Source organism: Hyperoodon ampullatus, assembly GCF_949752795.1.
Source record: "Hyperoodon ampullatus genome assembly, chromosome: 8".
NCBI classification, from domain to species: Eukaryota; Metazoa; Chordata; class Mammalia; order Artiodactyla; family Ziphiidae; genus Hyperoodon; species Hyperoodon ampullatus.
Genome location: NC_136921.1, coordinates 84,008,974 through 84,024,267, shown reverse-complemented (window position 1 = coordinate 84,024,267; position 15,294 = coordinate 84,008,974). Strand labels below are relative to the sequence as shown.

Genomic DNA, 15,294 nt, shown 5'->3' with positions numbered 1-15,294 from the left:
GCACAAATAAACCAAACAGGTTTACTGTTTCACTCCTTATCTCAGGGCCTCGGTCAATAGAATGCTGACATTAAGACCTAGAGACAGACTTGGCTGTAGACTATGGACAGGAGAGAACATAACCAACCCACAGACGAAGCTCACCTGCCTAAACTCCATTTTTTACACTTACCTGGCTCTAGGATTAAAGGCCTTCTGAGGAAGCCCCTCACTCTGAGCCTCTATTGCCTTAGTCTCCTAATGACCATGGTTCTTTGTGAATTAGGCCAACAACTGAAGCCTGGCTTTGCGTCTGAAGACATCACATCACAGAAGCTATAGATACAATCAGGTCTCTCAGTGACATCTGTGAGAAAATAGGACCCGAAGAAGCCGAGCTACACCTGTGGCCCAGGTCATAGGTGAAAGATGTTAAAAGGGTACTGCATAGCTGCTGGGAGGGCAGCTGCCAGTGCATGGAGAAATGAGCATCAGTGAAAGCCAGTACATCCACAAACATTAAAATCTCTTGTAAAATCAAGGCACTATTTAGCTAAATCATTATTTGATTTTATTGTTCAAAATTAATGCGCAGATGCTAATCTACCTACGTGCCTATTGATAATCATGCCTTGTGTGTATTTTTCATAGATTTTATAAATATACTCATTGGGGTACCCAGTAGCTCTTTCCAATCCCTCCCTTACCAAGATAACACAAGTAGCCATCTAAATGGGTGATTCAATGGGGCTGAGAAAAGGGAAACGTTCAAATATGGAGGGAAGGTCTATACTCTCCCCACCCTCTATGTGCCTTTGGGCACACTTTCTCTTTCCCCAAACTGATAAGATACTCAGCAAATACATCACAGTATTACAAACATCACCGGGACATTCAAAGGGCAACCCAGTGAGCCGCAGCTAATAAAGAAGTCAGGAACTCTGAGCTTCTGCTTCTCCTTCCATAGGATGGAAGATCATTGTTACAATATCTCACTACATGGGAATGTTGAAGTGGAGTCCCTCTGAACTATATAGAAGTAGATAATCTATACATTTCACAAAATGTAAGTTCATGGAATAAATTCTCTACAACATGTTTCATGCTGACTTGGAGACTATTCAGTGCCCCAAAGAGTTTCCCTTAAATTATAGCATTATAGGGAGATTTATTCTATTCTATTCTATTCTATTCTGTTCTATTCTATTCTAGAATGCTGACCTGTTCAGATTTGAGAGGCCGGGGCTGGAAGTCAAGTATTGTCTATATCCCAGAGAGTGACTACTAAGGTCAAACCCCAAACTCCATTCCTTGATGCACACACAAATAACTACAACCCTGAACTTCACTAGATCAGATTTTCCCCTGTCCTTGATGTTAACTCATGAGACTAATGAATGCAATTTAAGTTATATCCATTGACTGCATTGCATGTGTAGATATTTATTACTTATTCTTCTCTGCTCCCTGGGAGCAAACAACACATCTGAGTTCTTAGTATAAACTCTCTCTGCATAATTCTGGGAGCTCAAAAATGTTATTTGACTACACAGTCCTCTGTACAAAAAAGTCTATACGTGTAGGTAGGTTGATCTGGGTGATTTTTTTATTTATTAAAGCTCTAAAGACTTGGATTAAACTAAAGCTTCTAGCCATGGGCCAACATCATTTTAGCACTTATACATTAAGCGAAGATACTGAAATTATAGGGAATAAAGTACTATAGCAGGCAGATCATTCATGTATCTTTTCTCTAGTTGCACTCAGAGATATATTTCTACAGAAATGTCATATGTAGAATAAATATATAATATTTCTATGTTCCTTAATTTTTGCTAAACTAATTTTTAATATGCCACTTGATCTGAAAATGGTTGTGAAAATTATCTTCTTATACTTTTTAAATTAAAGAAAATAAAAAGAATGAACTGATGCTTATATTAGTAATATTCTTGGTATTTGTGACCACCACCTTCTTTAATTTCACTATTACCATCAAAATATGTACATAACATACTGACTGCCTCCCAGACTCCTGTCTAAATCAACTTCACTGACTTGGCATTTCATTTAAAGTATGTTATGACTTTGTGGTTTAGAAGGGCAGTAAATTTTACTTTATCTCTGCTTCCTTTTCTGGAAGTCCTTTAAAATATTCTGTTCCTGTGTTTTCCAGCTGAAACTTGCATGCAAATATAAGGCCTGTGAATTAAATTTGTTCTTAAAAGGTACCAAGATAAGGCCAAGAAATTGGCGTCTCCCTGAGAAGCTTTAATTTCCTCCCCTATAAATTGAGATGGCTGGACTATGTGAATGCTAGTGCCAGGAGACTGTTTAATCAGAATTGACCACTGGTCTTCTTCGGAAAGCAGAGGTCAAAGCGGAGGTCAACAAGGCACCAGCAAATGAGCATGCAATACTGCCAATAGATACAAAATAACTTAAAATCATGAGTCAACATCAAGGAAAGAAATAGATCAGATGTACTGAGAACTGCAATTGTACTGGGGGCTCCTTGAAAATTGTTTCCCAGATTAGGCCATGACCTTATGTGGGAGACTGTGCCAATATCTTTTATGGAATTCTAGATGGTAAGAGAGAGCCACCTGTTATGTCAGCTGACAATGGATATTTTTATCCACCTTTGTGAAGGGGAGTAGATCTAGCCAATCTGCCTAGTTGAATCATAGGGCGTAGGCTGAAGTATAATAAGTACTGGGTGGTGAGGGGTATGAAGAAACTGATAGAGAAGCCTTGAATTCCATGGTAATAATTCCGCATTTGCTCTGGAGAGCAGAAAGAAATCAATCTATGAGGTCTATTTGGGTGTGATGCTTCTACATTCATTGAAGATAGTTTGTAGTATATTGGTAAACAGACGGGGTGGTGAAAAGTAGGAACTGGACTTGGGTACCAGTTATATGTGAGCATTATAAAGGCATCAGATCAATTTCATTCAATCCTCAAATTTAATGAGTGCAAGGCATTGTATTAGAAGCCATAGGAAATGGAAAGATGCCTTTAAGGAATGTACAGTCTAGAACCTCCGGTCAAGAACTCAGGAAGAGGGCTTCCCTGGTGGCGCAGTGGTTGAGAGTCCACCTGCCGATGCAGGGGACATGGGTTCGTGCCCCGGTCTGGGAAGATCCCACATGCCGCGGAGCGGCTGGGCCCGTGAGCCATGGCCACTGAGCCTGCGCGTCCGGAGCATGTGTTCCGCAACGGGAGAGGCCACAGCAGTGAGAGGCCCGCGTACCACCAAAAAAAAAAAGAACTCAGGAAGAGTGGGAATGTGAATTGGTACAGCCACTATGGAGAACAGTATGGAGGTTCCTTAAAAAACTACAAATAGAACTACCATATGACCCAGCAATCCCACTACTGGGCATATACCCTGAGAAAACCATAATTCAAAAAGAGTCATGTACCAAAATGTTCACTGCAGCTCTATTTACAATAGCCCGGAGATGGAAACAACCTAAGTGTCCATCATCGGATGAATGGATAAAGAAGATGTGGCACATATATACAATGGAATATTACTCAGCCATAAAAAGAAATGAAATTGAGCTATTTGTAATGAGCTAGAGTCTGTCATACAGAGTGAATGAAGTAAGTCAGAAAGAGAAAGACAAATACCATATGCTAACACATATATATGGAATTTAAGGGAAAAAAATGTCATGAAGAACCTAGGGGTAAGACAGGAATAAAGACACAGACCTACTAGAGAATGGACTTGAGGATATGGGGAGCAGGAAGGGTAAGCTGTGACAAAGCGAGAGAGAGGCATGGACATATATACACTACCAAACGTAAGGCAGATAGCTAGTGGGAAGCAGCCACATAGCACAGGGAGATCAGCTTGGTGCTTTGTGACTGCCTAGAGGGGTGGGATAGGGAGGGTGGGAGGGAGGGAGACGCAAGAGGGAAGAGATATGGGAACATATGTATATGTATAACTGATTCACTTTGTTATAAAGCAGAAACTAACACACCATTGTAAAGCAATTATACGCCAATAAAAAAAAAAAAAGAACTCAGGAAGACACATGAGAAATTCTATCAAGTTGCCTTCGGGTCTCAAAAGCCAAGTGGCTGAGCAGTAGAAACACTTCAAGGCTGAGAAGACATATGAAGAGGGTCTGGAGCAACAACACGGATCTTGAGGGTCTCTTGCTTGAAGAATACGGTCGTTTCCTAATCACAAGGTGAGAAGTTGAGTAAGTGTATCCATGACTAAGCAGACATCACTGTCATTTATAGGTGAGAAGCGAAAAGGAGGAAGGCAAAGCCTTCCACGTGCAAGTTATGAACACTATAACCACCCAATGAGGAAAGCTTTACTGTATCACTAGTCAAGGGGGTCTCAGAAAGGCTCATATGAGGGGAACCCAGACTTCAACCCCAGTGAATCTGACTCCAAAGCCCACTCCACTCCACCAGTATGTTGCCAGTATATGAAAATGCTACTTACTAGAGACAGAAAACCTTGGTGAAGGAATAATTGGCTATAAAAATGCAAATATCCCTGGGTCAAACCACACATGAATGCATTACAAGTATTAATACTCTTGCTAAATTAATATGTAAGGAAGTTGGAAGTGTATCTTTGAAGGCTAATAGAGAATTGGCTGGAGGGAAACAGGGCAACAGCCAGACAGAAGAGATTTTTGTATCCCTCCTGCATACTGAGTCCTTCGTAGCAAGAAGGTTCTGGATAAGAGGAAAGAGGTCAAGATACAATAAAGACTCATCTCTTTGTCAAATCAAGTTTGATGTAGAAGCAACGTAACAGTAGCCAACACAGGTACTAAGTATTTTGTTCACATAGCTAAAATATCTCTAAGTTCAAAACACAGCTAGCTTTCTTCCTTTCCTACCTTCCTTCAAAAATCCTTTAAGGAATTGTCTCCCTAATCCACAAGAAAATCAGAATTCACCTAATGATCACAAAAAACATTCATTACACTCTTTGGAACGTGCCAAGTCCACAATCACCTACTGTGTTTTCTTCCTGACTTTCTGAACTCAGTCCTAGTTTCCCAAATATATGCTAAACTTTCCGGCTTCCATGCCTTCGCTCATGCTGTTTCCTCTAACAGAAACCTCCATCTACCATCTCAAAATACCTCGCTTCCTGTAGAGCCCATCCCAAACTGTGAAGCTCATCCTGATATTTTCAACCTCACGGGCATGCTCCCTCTGAGCCTTTGAAGGGCTTACTTTATATTTCTCTTTTTGCATTTATTCATTCTCCTTTGCCCTGAAGTCATTTTTATTCTTGTCTTATGCCTACTACCAGTGTGCTAAACCCCCTTTAAGGGAAAGAGCTTATCTCTATATCACCAGCTCCACTTCGTGCCATATTCAGAATTCAATCAATAGTTGTGACATTTAATTAAATCTATCCAAGACTGTCAACCAGGTTACACATGTAAAGTCCAAGACAAGGTTCTCAATAAAGTGGGACTTGATGTTCTAGAAGGGTTCATATGGTTCTCAAGCTCTATCTTAAAACCTCATATATAAAAACCACATGTAAAAGTCTCAAACAGATGACACATATCTCAAATGACTGACAGCAAATGATCTCCTTCCTGAACTTACTTCCAGAGAACAATGTTGTTTAAGCTAAAAGATTTGGGGGGAGGGGCTTAGTGACCGAACTACTTAAATTCAGAAGTCTTTCAGAACGAGATAATAAACCTTGGCAGTTCACAGTTGGATTTACTCTGACAATATTCAGTTAAAAATATATCGATGTCTCCTTTGTTCTTAAGCATACCTGCATTCTCATTATTGACAGAAGCAAGACGCAGGGAGCAAAATATAAAAAGGATAAGAATTTACTGCTCTTCTTTGAAAAAGTAATGACCCATGGGAAGCATTTCTAGCATAATCACGTCTAAAACACATTCATAACTATGTTTTACGTGTCCCTAGAAGGAATGGGAGTGAGAAATAGGATTTGAGGAGAATAGGAAAAAAAACCACACACACACACACATAGTGCAACTGTACCAGTATTCTTCCTCCACCCAGAGAAGCAGCCCTGTCCCTGTTTTCCCATCTTCTACAAGGCAATCTGGGTCAATCTGCTTAAACTGTCAGAGCCTCAGTTTCCTTAAATGTAAAAAGAAAACAGGAGAGGTAGAGGAGGGAATCCTTCTATCTCTTTATCTACATCTCTGGGTTGTTGTGATGATGGAATTAAATAACACTCACAGAAGCTCCTTGAAAAGTACAGAGCTATGCAAATGTCAAGTGCTATTATCACAACCTGCCCACTTAGCCTCTTCTGACACGTCTTTTCTCTTGCTAAATAAGAGAGCTGGAAAAAGGTCTCAAGAGAGGAGAATTAGAGTTATGATCATTTCCAGTAAGATTCTTCTCCTGTATATACTTCCTCCCCCCAAACTTACCAGATTATCCCAAGAAAATGCTCAGATTTTGGTATTTACTTTCCTATGTCATCTGACTACAGTACTTGACACCACTTTTGAATGGAATTAAGATAGATCAAAAGATCTATATTGGAGAAGTGAAGATTAATAAAAAAATCTTACAAGCAAAGTCATTAGTTTTGCTTTCTGTAACTGGTTGGGGAACTGAGATCTATTTTTCCAATAATTCTGTAGTTTTATTTTCTATGATGGCACTGTATTTTTGGACTGCCACATACTATTAAGGTTACACAAGCACCATATGATAATCATTAGCCTATTTAAATGTCCTGTTCCAGTAAACCACATCTTTGCAACTATTTTTTTTACCTTTAAAAAACATATATGAATTCAAAAAGAGTCATGTAGCACAATGTTCATTGCAGCTCTATTTACAATAGCCAGGACATGGAAGCAACCTAAGTGTCCATCGACAGATGAATGGTTAAAGAAGATGTGGCACATATATACAATGGAATATTACTCAGCCATAAAAAGAAACGAAATTGAGTTATTTGTAGTGAGGTGGATGGACCTAGAGCCTGTCATACAGAGTGAAGTAAGTCAGAAAGAGAAAAACAAATACCGTATGCTAACACATATATATGGAATCTAAAAAAAGAAAAAGGTTCTCAAGAATCTAGGGGCAGTACAGGAATAAAGATGTGGACGTAGAGAATGGACTTGAGGACACGGGGAGGGGGAAGGGTAAGCTGGGATGAAGTGAGAGAGTGGCACGGACATATATACACTACCAAATGTAAAACAGATAGCTAGTGGGAGGCAGCCACATAGCACAGGGAGATCAGCTCGGTGCTTTGTGACCACCTAGAGGGGTGGGATAGAGAGGATGGGAGGGAGACGCAAGAGGGAGGGGATATGGGGATATATGTATATGTATAGCTGATTCACTTTGTTATACAGCAGAAATAACACACCATTGTAAAGCAGTTATACTCCAATAAAGATGTTTTTAAAAAATATATGAATAAATAACAAGAAAATAATCAGTTGTCCAAAAAAAGAAGAAAACCCTTTGATTAATCACTATGCCACATATACTGAGGATTTCTTTTCTTTCCCCGCCAAAGAGAAGGGTGTCATATATTCAAGTCCTTACAGTCTTTTATTTACAGAATAATCTCTCAAGTACTTTATTTGGAACAAAGAAGTATTCTTTGAATGAACATACTCAAATCTGAAACAAACTCAATCAAAGGTCAGCTGATGGAATCATCTATTTTTAGGAAGCAAAGAAATTGAATAAAAGCTTTGTCATGATCTATAGAGTTGTAAGCTCACAATTGTTCATATTATTAGATGTCATTGTAAACAAGCCTTTTAAAGATCACTTTGAAAAACAGTACAGAAAATGGCTACATTTTGGAGCTCTCCAGTATACACCTAAAGACAGGAAACAAAAAAATCTGAAATGTGTGCTAGGGACTGGGATAAACTTTAGAAATAACTTCATACATGTATACCCAAAACATGAAGGTCTATGCAGTTTAGATGGGAGTGAAGAGATGGAATCTGGCACACTGTACTAGGTGACTTCAAAATAGCTCAGTTATATTAAAGACATGATATCAAAAATGCAAATGTAGGCTCTGAATAAATTATTTCCTGAAAGTGAATAGAAAAAAACATTATTTCTATATAAAGATATTAAATAATATGTTATGAATGTATGTCTCATATTATTCCATCTCCAAAAGTTTATATATTCAAGTTGGCCCCAAAGTATTTTTAATCTTATTATTGGGAAGCTGGGGACCTGCCTTATATCTGAGGGTACCCTACCTTCACTCATCTATGGGCATCTATTGAAAAAATCAGAAGCTAATTTCCCAGTCGTGTGAAAGTGAATGAGTGATGAGTCAGAATTCAATGCTCAGCTACTAGATTCAAGAGATAGCAAAGACACAGGGAACAGACTATTGTATTTTAAAGACAACAGGGGATACTGTTCATCACTTTTGCTGTGAAGTAAGAATTCTCCCACTCAAACTTTCTATTTGAGCAAAACTCAAATAAACAAAAAGCTGCACTAACACCAAAACTTTTTTTTTTTTTTTTTTTTTTGGTGGTACGCGGGCCTCTCACTGTTGTGGCCTCTCCCGTTGCGGAGCACAGGCTCCAGATGCGCAGGCCCAGCGGCCATGGCTCACGGGCCCAGCCACTCCGTGGCATGTGGGATCCTCCCGGACCGGGGCACGAACCCGTGTTCCCTGCATCGGCAGGCGGACTCTCAACCACTGCGCCACCAGGGAAGCCCCCAAAACATTTTTTGTTAACTAAAAATTTTGTGTACTAACAGGGACACAAAAGTTCAGTGGATCAAAGCAATTAAAAAAAAAGGCATTGAACTGAATTTTGAGTTTTTCCTTTAACCTCACATTTTCCCACTCCCATTGTACTCTGCTGAGGCCACTTTTCTGCATTTCCCTGAACAAAAAATCATTCTAGAGGGAGGCTGAGAAGTCAGGTAAAAACTGGCCCAAGAGCCCAAACTCCCCACCCTCTATGTAATTTATTAAGGTCTCATTTTGCATGATCATACAATCAACAATGAACCGAATGCCCTCAATGAGATCAAAAGCAAAGTCACTCATTTTACATCAAACTACGTTTCTTCCCTTTGTGACTCATGAACAGAATCCAAGTCTATTAGCCAGATGTGTGAAAACTTACCAAAAAATATTGAGTTTTGGCAGCTATCATAATAATAATTTTAAAAGTCTTGCTACTTTGGGCACCTTTCCCTTACATCTGGAAGAAAACATGAGGCCCATCTAAGTCTACATACATTAAACAATAAACGCTGCCAAAAATAAAAAACCATAAAATTCTCTTTAATCTCCTCCAGGAAATCTTAAATAACTATGTAAACAGCAGCATACCTGTCTTGCCAATTGTAAGGCAACATTCATACAAGTCAAACGGTAGGAGATGTTACTGAACGTCTGTATGAAGAAAAGGTGAAGCTGATATCAATTCAAACCATTAAAATTCATTTGCTGTGCTATATCTGAACATATATAATAATGTTAAATGAGAGATTTTTTCATAAGTACCATCAGCCTCACATTAAACTTAACATTTAGTGCTACATCACTCAAATCAAAGTTGGTATCATAAATAATCCAATGTAAGGAAATAAAGCATTTAAAAAGAAAAAAAGAGTAAAGGGGGAAGTGAATGAATGCAATTATGGCATTTATACTTTGGTCTTTCATTCATTGATTTTTACAGTTCTCAAAGTGCCTCAACCTTTACCCTTGGTCTAAATCTAAGATCTCTCAAACAGAAACCACATGAAAGGAAAGTGCAGGCTAAAACCTCAGACTAAACAATAATTCCTCTCTTCAGACTGAAAATTGTTCTCCCAAACATCTCACCAGCAGACAGTCAGGAGTTAGGAGTGGAATTATTCCGAAGCGCTGCATGTGAATACATCTGCTCCTTGTCCTCTTGTGTAAACACTTCCCCTGGTGAAAAACTGGATCCAGCAAACCTCCCTAAGGGCAACTAAGAAATAACTTGAAAATACGGGTGCTCACGCCCAGGCAGCCTGCCCTCTCCTAGGCATCTTGATTCCTGGTGTCCACCAGTCCTCAAAAACATCCCCTGCAGGACAGGGGCAGCATCGATCGCACTGGGTACTGACCCAGACGCCTCATGTGAGATGTTTACTTAGCAGGATACTCTCCTTAGAAAGGCAGGGACTCTCTCTGCAAACCAGAAAGTGTCAACCAAACAGCCCAAGAGGGCCACATCGCAGGGTGCGGGGGGGAGGAGCTCTTGTCTTTGTAACGCTGATGGTTTAAACTCCAATTGAGGGCAATGGTCAGTTCTCTGAACTTGAGAGTTAGCTGCAAGCTGTGGTCCCACATTCTCATAACCCTGAAATAGCAGTAGGCAACTCTCTTCATCTCAAAGGAAGGAAATATATTCCTTAGGCCCGCCCTGAGTCAATCAACAAACCATCATATATTCATTAAGCATACTTAGCATACATTTCCTCAGTCTAGCTGGGGAGAAAACAAAACAACTAAGAGAGATGGAACAAAAAGGGAATAATTCTAAATAGTAGCTAATGGCCACAACTGGTAATTATTATTATCACAGGGTTCAAAGAAGAATGTCTTCTCGGAGAGATTCATGTGAGAAAGAGCAGGGTTCATGGTAACAAAAGGACTTGGGCTGAACCTGGAAGGATCAGAGAGACTTACATAGGGGGAGGAAGGGAGAACAGCAGAGCTAAGGAGGGGAAACAAATAAGCAGGGATGTGCAACAAAGGGTGAGGGACCTGTTTATCTAGAAGATGAGGGGGTGGGGCTATGTGAGAAGAGAGAGCATGTAGACCTAGATTCTAGATGGCCATACGGTGTGGAGATGGACAGACAGGTAAGGAGGGGATGAAGAAGAAGACGGGGGATGGGGAAGGATTAAATAGAAAATAATAAATAGAATGTAAGGAAAAGAGATACGTGTGTTTATAACATCTCAACCCCCTCCATTATAACATGAGCACTGTTACTTCACCATATTCCCAGGATACAGCTTGTCACAAAATGATACAGAAAACCAAAGACTACTGAAAGGTTACTCTGAGCCACACTGTAGCACATGACTTACATATATGAGCTATTAATTGAGAGTTTGTACTGTTTTCTTCATCTGATGAGTGAGGAGACCAAGGATCAGCAATGTGAGCTGCTGCGCCGGAGATCATATTGTTAGGGAACCACTGATCAAAACCTCCCGCCTTGGCCTTGGCCAGGCATGAGGATAACCACTTGCCTGAGCTGTCTCACAACAGAGGTCCCGGTAAGGAACACAGTGCTGCCGAAGAAAACTAACAGGGAGAATTTGGGAGGCGCCAAAAAGAGGGAGGAGACACCAGCCCATGATACTGTCCTGCCAACCTCCCAGAACCCTTTGCGCTGGAATCCATCTTGGCTGAGAGATGCATGTGCCACCAGGAAGGACCCTAAATCAGATCAAATATGGGCCAAGCAAGATCACTGGCCAGAGACAACCTGGAAAGTAACCCCATTACCATAAAACCTGAGACTGCAAGCCACGCGACATGGCAGAGCAGTCCCAGGGCAGGACACCTGTGTTCTGTCCACTGCTGCATCCCCATCAGCTAGAACAATGCCTAGGGTGCACAGCAGACACGCAGTACACATTTCTGAATGAATGAATCTTAACCAGCATTCATCTTGTCTTGCTACATAACAAGTATTCCTATTATGAGTGAGTCACTAAATGAAGCAAGCAAGCACAAAAGTGCTTTTTTACATAAGACACTAACAATAAAGGATTCAGGAAATTTTAAAACACTGCAGTAGAAATAACTCTTGTAAGTATAATAACAATACTCTCACAAAGTATAATTGTTTCTTTATTAAAGGCAAATATTCAGGAAGTTATTTGTATATAAAATGAAATAATCATGAACATTAACATAAGCCCAAAGGCACAAGATCCAAAATAATTTGGAGAGATTTAAAATAAAACAAAAATATCAGAGAGTTGGTAAATTTCAAAGTACAACTAAAAGCAACCTGGCAATACCATTCTCAGGGCTTACTGACACACAAAGCAGAGCAATGAGGTGTTTATGGTAACACTTAGGGCTGGTTCATGTTTCCAGGGAACAGGCATTTCTGTACTAAGACAAAGGAGTCTTAGTGTAAATTCCCAAGACCCACTAGAAAGTTCAGGCAGTGGGCTTCCCTGGTGATCTGGTGGTTAAGATTAAGACTCCATGTTTCCACTGCAGGGGGCGTGGGTTCAATCCCTGGTTGGGGAACTAGGATCCCACATGCCACATGGTGCGGCCAAATAAATAGGAAAAAAAAAATAAAGAAAGTTTAGGCAAAATTAGAAGATATGTATAAATACAAATTTTTCTGGGGAGAAATTTTTATCAGATTCTGAAAAGGAATTGGGAACTTTGAAAAGTTAGGATGTACTGCAAAGTTTTGTAACATAAAAAATGCAGGAAAAACTTCCTAGTTGTAACAAATTCTTTACAGCCAAAGGTTTTTTATTCTAGTGAAACCATTTTGGACTTCTGAACTCCAGAACTATAAGATAATAAATTTGTGTTGTTTTAAACCACTAAGTTTTTGGTAAACTGTTACAGCTGCAATAGGAAACTAAAATAAGTAATAACACCCCAAGTGGGTCACTTTAGTGAAGCTGTTATTATAGGAATAGGTTTTTTTTTTTTAACATCTTTACTGGAGTATAATTGCTTTACAATGGTGTGTTTGTTTCTGCTTTATAACAAAGTGAATCAGTTATACATATACATGTGTTCTCATATCTCTTCCCTCTTGCATCTCCCTCCTTCCCACCCTCCCTATCCCACCCCTCTAGGTGGTCACAAAGCACCGAGCTGATCTCCCTGTGCTATGTGGCTGCTTTCCATTAGCTATCTATTTTACGTTTGGTAGTGTATATATGTCCATGCCACTCTCTCACTTTGTCACAGCTTACCCTTCCCCCTCCCCATATCCTCAAGTCCATTCTCTAGTAGGTCTGTGTCTTTATTCCCATCTTGCCAGCCAAAGCAATCTTGAGAAAGAAAAACGGAGCTGGAGGAATCAGGCTCCCTGACTTCAGACTATACTACAAAGCTACAGTAATCAAGACAGTATGGTACTGGCACAAAAACAGATATATAGATCAATGGAACAGGATAGAAAGCCCAGAGATAAACCCACGCACATATGATCACCTTATCTTTGATAAAGGAGGCAAGAATATACAATGGAGAAAAGACAGCCTCTTCAATAAGTGGTGCTGGAAAAACTGGACAGGTACATGTAAAAGTATGAAATTAGAACACTCCCTAACACCATACACAAAAGTAAACTCAAAATGGATTAAAGACCTAAATGTAAGGCCAGACACTATCAAACTCTTAGAGGAAAACATAGGCAGAACACTCTATGAAATAAATCACAGCAAGATCCTTTTTGACCCACCTCCTAGAGAAATGGAAATAAAAACAAAAATAAACAAATGGGACCTAATGAAACTTAAAAGCTTTTGCACAGAAAAGGAAACCATAAACAAGACCAAAAGACAACCCTCAGAATGGGAGAAAATAGTTGCAAATGAAGCAACTGACAAAGGAATGGGTATTTTTATCATAACACTGATGGGCTCCCAGGTGCTTCCTCCAGCACAGAGTAGCATAAATGCCGAGGAAGATCTGCTCCCCCACCTCACTGGGAAGGGGTAAAAGCTAGGCTCTGCATCTAAACAGTTACTGGTCATGGACACTAAGCTCCCACCATCCCTGAAATCCCTCATCCCACTGCCCCCAGTCCTCCATTCCCTCAGTAATTCTCCAGGGGACCACAACAAAGGCCTGCCTTCAACCCACGCTGCACGTTGCTGTCAGGTTCATCTTTATTTTCCCTCCCATCAAAGACTCTTCTAGCTCAGAACTTTTAATGGCCACCATTGTCCCCTGGCTAGATTCTGCTGCTGGCTTTCAGGACCCTCCCCCCATGAGGCTCCATTGCCTTGCCAGCCTCACTTCCCTTCCCACAGCCTGAGCTCCAGCCAGAGGGCTAGATACAGGCTCTTAGGGCTTTCCTTGGCTAGAGTACCTTTTCTACCCATTCTCTCTTTTTCACCTGACAAAATTTAATCTATTTTGCTGGCCTATCTGAAACACCACTTCCTCCATCAAGCCACTGTATCCTTAAAAACATTGTTCTGTCACCCCATTTGAAGCCCCATGGCCTCTTGTAAATAACGTGCCTAGCACAATGCCTGGCATTAATACATTCCTCTCACTTGGGGTGTTTATCTTATTCTCACCTCATCCCTTCTCCTAAATCCAAAGTTTCATTAAAATTGTCTCACTTATATTTGGTGTGATACCCAGTTGACATATGCCAACACAACTGACTTAAGTCTGGATACCAGATGCCATTCTGTATCCAGACTTAGGGGATCCATGGGGAGGACCACTCTATTCCTACAGAAAGTGTGTGTACTTCTCCCTCCAAGGTCCCCTTACCTAAAATCTGAGGAGGTTTAGGAAAGCCTAGGTTATTATTTCTTTTGAATTATGCTTCTCTGAATTCAAGTGTTTCATACTTTAAAAACATTTTTTGGAACCTGCTTTTACGTGTCTTTATAAACAATAAAATTAAACCAACAAACATTCTTAAAGGGGAAATAAAATATTTAACAAAGGGCACTGCAATAGCCAATAGTTAAAGTGACACAATTTAAGTGACTATGAAAAAACGAAGGTCTACTATGAAAAACAATAAATGTTCCTCAATGAAGGTATTAGAGAATAAATAATGTTGACTTTAGGATGAAGTTAAGACTAGTAGTTGCATAAGCATTAGTCACAGAGTATTTCAAGGATAAACCACACGTATACTAGGTAAAACTGCTAACCCAAGTTATATAGAAGTGAGATATCATTTAAATAGCAGTAATCTCAACTTGGGATTCAAATTCTCATGCTGTCAGCCATTTTTCATATCTGCTAGTGAAGAAATTATTTTTCCTCTAGGGACAATGTGAAATTTCATGCCACAGATAGTGAAGTTGCTTGGCTTCTACTGTCTTCTAGAGACGATGGGAAATAGCACCAACAATATTTTTAAATGACTTATGTATAATTTTAAAATCATCTTTCTCTTTTTAGAATTATAGGTATTTTGATCAAGCAATGAAATTACTTGGACTCTATTCTAAGGATATTCCAAAGTACAGGGGAAAAAAATACACAGAGATGTTCATCATTCACAGAGATAAACCTGACACCTGACCCATTATATATGGCTCTAAGACACTTAGAATAACAAATATATA

General features: G+C 39.8%; 1 protein-coding gene across 2 annotated transcripts in view; it reads right to left on the bottom strand.

Moving 5' to 3' along the window:
- CERS6 (ceramide synthase 6) overlaps nucleotides 1–15,294 on the bottom strand; it is a gene marked incomplete at both ends in the record, with an annotated part of 326,214 nt that overhangs the window by 163,634 nt on the left and 147,286 nt on the right. The window lies entirely within an intron of this gene.